The sequence below is a fragment of the Salvelinus sp. IW2-2015 genome, unplaced genomic scaffold (genome assembly GCF_002910315.2).
Source record: "Salvelinus sp. IW2-2015 unplaced genomic scaffold, ASM291031v2 Un_scaffold4583, whole genome shotgun sequence".
Classification (NCBI taxonomy): domain Eukaryota; kingdom Metazoa; phylum Chordata; class Actinopteri; order Salmoniformes; family Salmonidae; genus Salvelinus; species Salvelinus sp. IW2-2015.
The window spans coordinates 7,358-17,365 of NW_019945853.1; the positions used below are offsets into that span (position 1 = coordinate 7,358).

At 42.6% G+C, this 10,008-nt stretch overlaps 1 pseudogene; it reads left to right on the top strand.

Moving 5' to 3' along the window:
• LOC139026373 (ras-related protein Rab-33B-like) overlaps window positions 1-1,120 on the top strand; it is an 8,426-nt pseudogene extending 7,306 nt beyond the window's left edge.
• Window positions 1,121-10,008: the final 8,888 nt, after the last annotated feature.

Below are 10,008 nucleotides of genomic sequence, written 5' to 3' on the forward strand. Positions count from 1 at the left end.
TTTCATTTTGAGAAAAGGCCCCTCCCTCTCTCTGTCTGCTTCCTCCTTCTTTCTCCATCTCTAAAACCCCTTCTCTCACATGTAGAATAGTTCACCTCCCAACCATCTCTCTCCCTCCAGCTCCAGCTATGGGACACGGCGGGTCAGGAGCGTTTCAGGAAGTCTATGGTCCAGCAGTACTATCGGGAACGTTCATTGCTGTTTTCTCTTCATTTATGACGTCACCAGACCAGACAGCTTCAGAGGCCTGCCAGCCTGGATAGAGGAGTGTAGACGGTACTCACTGGGACAGGAGATAACCAGGTTAGTCAGTCATATTAGAAGCCAATTCCATTTGTCCTTTTTTTGTTAAATCTGCCCCCTTTACACTTGATCAGTTCCACGTGGAGGCCCAGAGGAAACTAGCTCTATCGCCAGGATCAGATTCAGAAAAGCTGCATTGTGTCCGCATTGGGCAGCTGTGTTACACCACACCTCAAACAACACACAATAACAACACACAGTAACACATTGTTTTTGAATACTCTGTAGTGGTCAACATTGCCTTTTCGGGTTGTAACCTGTAACGTTTTAAACTCTCCGTATGTCTCCCCCTCTGCAGGTTCCTCGTGGGTAAACAAAAGCGACCTCCGTGACACCTGTAGCTGTGACCCCAGCTCCATCAATGTCGAAGGTCAGGTGACACGGGATCAGGCCCAGAAGTTTGCAGCGGCCCACGGGATGATTCTGTTTGAAACGTCTGCTAAAAGCCCCCCTGGAGAAGGAGAACCGGGAGGGGGCATCAGGACAGCGTGGAGGACGTGTTCATGGCCCTGGCCTCCAGGCTGAAGAGACAGACCAGACCCCCTCCCCCGGTTCTCAACAACACAGGAGTGTCTGGGTCGTATTGTGGGTCGTATTGTGGGTTCCTATACAGGGACAGCTTCATTCAGACTGCCAGCCAAGAAGAACCCTCATAAAGACTTCTGGAACATGCACCTGTTGAGAGAGGCAGGGGAGAAGAGGGATGGGACATGGGATGGAAGGAGGGGAATTTAGGGTGCCCACCAAGAACTCAGAGAAAGACTTCTGGACATGCACCTGTTGAGAGAGCAGGGTGAGAAGAGGATGGAATATGGGATGGAAGAGGGGGGGTGGAACAGGGGAATTAGGGGTGCCCACCGGAACTCAGAGAAAGACTCTGGACATGCACCTGTTGTTGAGGAGGGAGAGAGGGGAGGAGAGAGGGGAGGGAGAGAGAGAGAGAGAGAGGGGGAAGTCCTCTCTGATCAAGCATCTATATCAGTGGAGGCTGCTGAGGGGAGACGGCTTCTAATAATGGCTGGGAATGGATGGTATTCAAATACGTGGTTTTCCATGGTTTCCAGGTGTTTTGATGCCGTTCCATTTACTCCATTCCAGCCATTATTATGAAGCCGTCCTCCCGTCAGCAGCCTCCACTGATCTATTGCCTGCTCTCATATCTGTTGTCTCCTTTTATAGCCTGCTCTCAGATCTGTTGTGTCTCCTTCTATAGCCTGCTCTCAGATCTGTTGTCTCCTTCTATAGCCTGCTCTCAGATCTGTTGTCTCCTTCTATAGCCTGCTCTCAGATCTGTTGTCTCCTTCTATTAGCTGCTCTCAGATCTGTTGTCTCCTTTCTATAGCCTGCTCTCAGATCTGTTGTCTCCTTCTATAGCCTGCTCTCAGATCTGTTGTTCTCCTTCTAATAGCCTGCTCTCAGATTCTGTTGTCTCCTTCTATAGCCTGATCCCAGATCTGTTTGTGCTCTTGCCAACTCCGTTGCCGTTATAATCGAGCCATAATGTAAGACAGGGACCCAGGATTAAAGCATTAACTAAAGGGTGGTTCTACTAATTCGATGCCTTTGAAAACATTTGATTTCACCTAATTTTTAACATTCTGTCATAAAGAGTACATGTTCAACTTATTGTTTCCCCATCGCAACACGTTAAAGACGAAAATTACTATAGTAAGTGCCAAATAATGTAACAGGGTTGACCGCAACAGGGTTGACGATTTCATCTTAAATCAGCCATGAATCCCCTTGTGACAGGGGATGGAAACTCGTTACTTGTATGTGCAACAGAGGGAGGAGGCAAGCTTCCCAAAACATTTTTAATTGATAAAACATTTTTAGCCTGTCTATCTGTAGGTAACAGGGTTGATTTGTTACGCTCGACCCMCTCGGTTTTACTCCACAAAACACCAGAAAATGGCCAAAAAGAATAGAAGCAGCTCGCCTGTTTTGACACTATGATTTGACTACAAGATGTTCAGTGTTTCTTTTGGAAGAAATATTTATATTTTTCACCATATTAAAATGAGAGTTCAATTCACTTAACAGGGTTGACCTTAAAATGAGGGACTGAATCACTAATCACAATAACTAGGGCTTTACAATGATGGAGAAATGTTGGGATTAAAGGGGGRTAATCTTCSTAGAAGTCGGAGAGGGTGCACGGAGGGACATCTCAAAATGCTGAAGTCTATTCCTATTAAATCAGATTTATTGAATTCTCCATGTGGTCTATATTAAATGGCACTAAATGTAATATAACAGGCTTTTCAAATTCAATATCGGTGCTCAATTTTTACCTGAAATATCAAAGGGATGCAAAAGGCCCTCATTTCGTGGAATGACCCAAAAAACAGTGGAGCCTCTTGGAGATACATTATGCAGTACTTCCAGAGGAMTAACTTTCTGATGACTGTGCAGTGGGTCGTCTTTTATGTGTCTCCATCTGTACATCTTTGCCATATGGTCATTGTATAGCAGGAAAGACAGGACTGTACATTTTCATTCATGATGTGTGTAAATGTTTTCAATATTCAATAAAATAATCAGTGTTCTTCAAAGTTGTAATCAATAGTACTACTCTTTTCTTTGAACGGAATTGTGTTTTATATTGTTCATCCCGTGGCAGTTTGTCTGATTTRTCACAGCCATCTAATGCAGGTCTGTATTACTTTTCAGTGTTCATTTTGAAGTTAGTTTTACAAGTAAACGATGTCCTACAGCAGAGCAAGACGAGAACACGTTCAGTATGTTTCTTGATTCTGGATGAGAAGGAGACAATCGCTGCCCCAGGATATCAACCGTGAAAAGGTTACACTTCACAACCCGATTTACTCCCTGGAAACCTCCCCTTTTCCATGGTTACTGTGGTAGAGGGACTACACAGGAGGAGTGGTGTGCTGGTCATGCAGGAGTCTGGTGCAGGAGTGTGGGCGGTTGAGAAGGTGTGTGGTGACTTGAGGCCGTCACATGACCCTTCTCTTCTGCTCAGTGCAGCAGACGACACTTGCAACACACATGTCACCAACAGCTGTGTGTGTGTGGCGACAGTATGGTGCAACATTCATCGGTTAGCTGACAGAGAGGTCCTCTCTCTCTCCTTTCACAGACTTCCTGAACTGACAAGAACAAGTGGAAGGGTGCTCCTGGTTGCCTTTAAGCACTGGTCTCAGGTCAGGGAGTTCATAAAGCGTCTGCTTATCTAGGATCAGGTCCCATGTCAACTCATTACCATCGACTTGACTCAAAATGGTTCATTTGGGGTTAGTTAAATCTGATCCTAGATCTGCACTATATCTGTGGTTTATAAACCAAATTCTATCGTTATAGGTCTTTTTACAACTGCAAAATAATGACCTATATCTCAAATCATTTGGAGTCCAGGAGTTAATTTCATTGATAACATGTCTAGGTGACAGGCAAGCAAGGAGGAACTCAGGAAGGGAGGAACCAGATTCTAGATGAAGATCCTATATTGACTACTGTTTGGTACACTGTTATATAACCTATAGATGGTAACACTGTTATATAACCTATAGATGGTAACACTTATATAATCTATAGATGGTAACACTGTTATATAACCTATAGATGGTAACTGTTATATAACCTATAGATGGTAACACTGTTATATAATCTATAGATGGTAACACTGTTATATAACCTATAGATGGTAACACTGTTATATAACCTATAGATGGTAACACTGAGTTATATAACCTATAGATGGTAACACTGAGTTATATAACCTATAGATGGTAACACTGAGTTATATAACCTATAGATGGTAACACTGATTATATAACCTATAGATGGTAACACTGTTATATAACCTATAGATGGTAACACTGTTATATAACCTATAGATGGTAACACTGTTATATAACCTATAGATGGTAACACTGAGTTATATAACTCTATAGATGGTAACACTGATTATATAACCTATAGATGGTAACACTGTTATATAACCTATAGATGGTAACACTGAGTTATATAACCTATAGATGGTAACACTGAGTTATATAACCTATAGATGGTAACACTGAGTTATAAAACCTATAGATGGTAACACTGAGTTATATAACCTATAGATGGTAACACTGAGTTATATAACCTATAGATGGTAACACTGTTATATAACCTATAGATGGTAACACTGAGTTATATAACCTATAGATGGTAACACTGTTATATAACCTATAGATGGTAACACTGAGTTATATAACCTATAGATGGTAACACTGAGTATATAACCTTAGATGGTACACTGAGTTATATAACCTATAGATGGAACACTGAGTTATATAACCTATAGATGGTAACACTGTTATATAACCTATAGATGGTAACACTGTTAATAACCTTAGATGTAACTGAGTTAATACCTATAGATGGTAACACTGTATATAACCTATAGATGGTAACACTGAGTTATATAACCTATAGATGGTAACACTGAGTTATATAACCTATAGATGGTAACACTGTTATATAACCTATAGATGGTAACACTGATGTATATACCTATAGATGGTAACACTGTTATATAACCTAATAGATGGTAAACTGAGTTATATAACCTATAGATGGTAACACTGAGTTATATAACTATAGATGGTAACACTGAGTTATATAACCTATAGATGGTACACTGTATATACCTGTAATGTACACTGAGTTATGTTTTCTTGCCTATCATTATGTGGAAACGGTACATTGATATATGTGTCTATGGAGGGGTGATGCAAAACAGCTCTAGGTGTTCCATGCTTTTCAGAACTCCTGTTTGGAGCATCTGAGATTTACACGCATCGATACACGTCAAATCAGTTTCCTTGATCTGATCTTGTGTGAAGATATATGTCTATAAACTGATCTATACAGGAAACCTACTGATCCTAACAGTTTGTTGACGGCTGACACGTCCGTTGAAAAACAGTTTGCCCTGCAGCCAATTTCTGTCAAATCAAAAGAATTGCAAAAAACTATCATATTTCGACAGAAATATGGCTGAGACGAGAAGAAATTCAAGGAGAGGGGGTACAAAATGGTCAGATTAATGCTGCCATTGAAAAATGTAAAACAAAACGAGACATGACCTTTTTTAAGGTCAGTCCCGCAAAAATAAGCTTTCTTGCGTTCTAACTACCCGCTATTCAAAGCGCTCTGAATAAATTAAGGGAATCGTTCACAACATCGGCACATTCTAAGATCCGATAACAGTATCGGTCATGTGTTTTCGGACCTTCCCTTGGTCGTATTCTCGCGGGGCAGAAATCTCAGAGATCAATTGGTGAACTCTAATTTACCACTCCAAGATATCCCTACACAACGTCTATTTGCGCCCCTACTGGATGGAAACTACAAGTGTAATGGCTGTGCTCAACGCAATGGCACTTATAAATGTAGATCCTTCAAACAGGGAAACAGATCCCAATCAAAGGTGTTATCACGTGCTTCACTAAGGCAGTTATTTATCTTATAACTTGTCCTTGTGGTAAAAATTATGTGGGTAAAACAACGCGCGATTTAAAAGTACGAATCTCGTAGCATCGTAGCACCATTAGGTGCAAAAACTCGACGTATCCAGTTGCGGCTCACTTTTTGGAAGCAAATCACTCGATTTCGTCTACGTTATATTGGCATCGAACATGTCACCCTCCATGGAGAGGAGGTGACCTCGATCATTTATTGTTAAAACGAGAGGCTGCCTGGATCTTTAAAGACCCTTGCTCCCTTCGGTCTCAACGTAGTCTTTGATCTGAAGCCATTCTTGTGATTATTGTGATGTTGCCATTGTAAATGTTTGTAGGCTTATGTAGCCAAATTGTATCTATGATCGTACTAGCCATTTATGTTTTTTGTATGCTATTTTAATATATGCGAATTAACCAATGATATCAGGCCACACCCGGCCATGATTACAGACACCTGTGTGTGTCTTTTGACACTATATAAACGAGTCACCCCGCAGTGTTTGTCATTATACCCTGATGAAGACAGCTTGCCTGTCCGAACGTAGGACATTACATTTTTGCATCTGAGCTCCTAGAATGTGTGACTATCCTTTATATTTCAAACACTGAGTTATATAACCTCATATCACCTCATCCCTGTTATCAGTCATATAGATTTTTAAAAATATTTTTGTATTTTACCTTTATTTAACTAGGCAAGTCAGTTAAGAACAAATTCTGATTTTCAATCAGCCTAGGAGATGGATAAACCTGTACATGGAATATCTGCAACAACAGTGATGATATTGCATTCATCTACCTCAGTATTTTCTAAAACCACATAACATTTATAATGCCTCACTATGGTCGATACAATCACTATGCCTCACTATGGTCAATACAATCACTATGCCTCACTATGGTCGATACACTCACTATGCCTCGCTATGGTCGATACACTCACTATGCCTCACTATGGTCGATACAATCACTATGCCTCACTATGGTCGATACAATCACTATGCCTCACTATGGTCCGATACAATCACTATGCCTCACTATGGTCGATACAATCACTATGCCCTCACTATGGTCGATCAATCACTATGCCTTCTTAGTGTGTGTCTCGCGTGTTGTGGAGCATGAGTTCACACAGACAAACACAGTCAGCATCCACAGACATACACAGACATAGACACAGTCAACATACACAGACATACACAGACATACAGTCAGCATACACAGACATAGACACAGTCAGCATACACAGACATACATCAGCATACACAGACATACAGTCAGCATACCAGACATAGACACAGTCAGCATACACAGACATAGACACAGTCAGCATCACAGACATAGAACAGTCAGCATACACGACATAGACACAGTCAGCATACACAGACATAGACACAGTCAGCATACACAGACATAGACACAGTAGCATACACAGACATAGACACAGTCAGCATACACAGACATAGACACAGCTCAGCATACACAGACATAGACACAGTCAGCATACACAGACATAGACACAGTCAGCATACACAGACATACAGTCAGCATACACAGACATAGACCACAGTCAGCATAACAGCAGACACAACGTCAAGCATACACAGACATACATCAGCATACACAGACATAGACACAGTCAGCATACACAGACATAGACACCGTCAGCATACACAGACATACAGTCAGCATCAACAGACATGACACAGTCAGCATACACAGACATAGACACAGTCAGCATACACAGACATACAGTCAGCATACACAGACATAGACACGTCAGCATACACAGACATAGACACAGTCAGCATACACAGACATAGACACAGTCAGCATACACAGACATAGACACAGTCAGCATACACAGACATAGCACAGTCAGCATACACAGACATACAGTCAGCATACACAGACATACACAGACATAGACACCTGTCAGCATACACAGACATACACAGTCCTGGATGTTATCCGCTGTCTCTGGACCGTTTTGTCTCCACATCTCTTCATTCAAAGACTCCATCATGGACTCTCTTCTGACTGTTGTGGCTGCTTCGCCTGATGTGTTGTTGTCTCGACCTTGCCCTTTGTGTTGTTTTCTGTGACAAATAATATTTGTACCATGTTTTGTGCTGCTGCCATGTTGTGTTGCTACCATGCTGTGTTTTCATGTGTTGCTGCCATGCTATGTTGTTTTAGGTCTCTCTTTATGTAGTGTTGTGGAGTCTCTCTTGTCGTGATGTGTGTTTTGTCCTATATTTGTATTTTTTAATCCCAGCCCCCGTCCCCGCAGGAGGACTTTTGCCTTCCGAATGGCGTCATTGTAAATAAGAATTTGTTTCTACTGACTTGCCTAGTTAAATAAAATAAATAAAAAGACTGCAAAATGTTTGTTTCCAGGAATGAGTTTTTCTGTTTGTCAGGCTCTGTTGAGAGATGACATTCCTGTCTAAATGTCTGCTGTTGGACGTTGTGTTCTGCTGTTCTGAGAGCCTGAGGGAAGGGGAAGCCGCTCAGGACACATTCTAATACTTTATTCATCCTTCCTCCTTTCCTTCCTCTCTCCTTGATGATAGGGACATAGAGCCTGAGGGAAGGGAAGAGGGACCAGCCGCTCAGGACCCATTCTAATACTTTATTCATCCTTCCTCCTTTCCTTCCTCTCTCCTTGATGATAGGGACATAGAGCCTGAGGGAAGGGAAGAGGGACCAGCCGCTCAGGCCCATTCTATACTTTTATTCATCCTTCCTCCTTTCCTTCCTCTCTCCTTGATGATAGGGACATAGAGCCTGAGGGAAGGAAGAGGGACCAGCCGCTCAGGACCCATTCTAATACTTTATTCATCCTTCCTCCTTTCCTTCCTCTCTCCTTGATGATAGGACAAGAGCCTGAGGGAAGGGAAGAGGGACCAGCCGCTCAGGACCCATTCTAATACTTTATTCATCCTTCCTCCTTTCCTTCCTCTCTCCTTGATGATAGGGACATAGAGCCTCAGGGAAGGGAAGAGGGACCAGCAGCTCAGGACACATTCTAATACTTTATGCATCCTTCCTCCTTTCCTTCCTCTCTCCTTGATGATAGGGACTGAAGCCTCAGGGAAGGAAGAGGGACCAGCCCGCTCAGGACCCATTCTAATACTTTATGCATCCTTCCTCCTTTCCTTCCTCTCTCCTTGATGATAGGGACATAGAGCCTGAGGGAAGGGAAGAGGAGGGACCGGAAGCAGCAGAAGTAGCAGCAGCACAGTAGCCTGGTCCCAGATCTGTTTGTGTGCTGTCTTGCCAACTCCTGTGGTCATTGTCATGTAGGATTTGACAAGACAGTCAAACAGATCTGGGACCAGCAGATAATCATGCCCTGTTCTGTTCTAATACTGGTCAATAATCACTGACCTGTGGCTGGATAAGTGGAAGCTCTGTTAGGATTGCTTTGACTCTCACCAATCCATCCTTGTTAGATCAATGGGGACTCTGGGGAGAAAAGGAGGAGGGGAAGAGAGGGGAAGGAGGAGGAGAGGGAAATGGAAGGGGGGAGAAGAAGGGAGGACAGTGGGAGGAAAGGGGGAGGAGAGGAGGGTAAGGAAGGAGAGAGGGAGAAGGGAGGAAAGGATTCATGTTTTGGATCGATTGAAAGAGGGCTGGTCATTGTAATATCCCTGGCAAGAACAGAATAGTTAAAATATCCTGGATTATTGAAATACCGTAGCATGATGGTAGCATGACAACGGTGTCATAGAAAAACTACAGAATTCCACATGAAAAACTACAAATTCCACAAATCTATAGGCTACAGAAGGGATGTGTGATGTCATGGGTCCATATGTTAAGTCTGATAGGGGTGCCTTGTGCAAGTCATCTGCTCTGACTCATGTGCAGCACTGATGAGCTTAAATTCATGTGTGTCTCAGAGCAGACAGGATGTATTGTGTGAGGTCTTGCAGTGCTTGTCTAGGGTGAGACAGATTGTGGTATTTGGGATGTTTCTCTGGCTACCAGTTCATGTGGGAGTAGAGGGGAATGAGGAAGTGGATATTATTGCCAAGCAGCCTCTTAAAACATCCGCATGTTGAGATGGAAATGTCAATCAGTAAAGTAAAGCAGAAGCCAAGGGGTTAATAAGAACAGTGGTTCAAAACTAATGGTCAGAGTTGTGGAACAGGGAGAGAAAGGGAAGACCCCTGTATAAGATCCAGGAACAGGGAGAGAAAGGGGAAGACACCTGTATAAGATC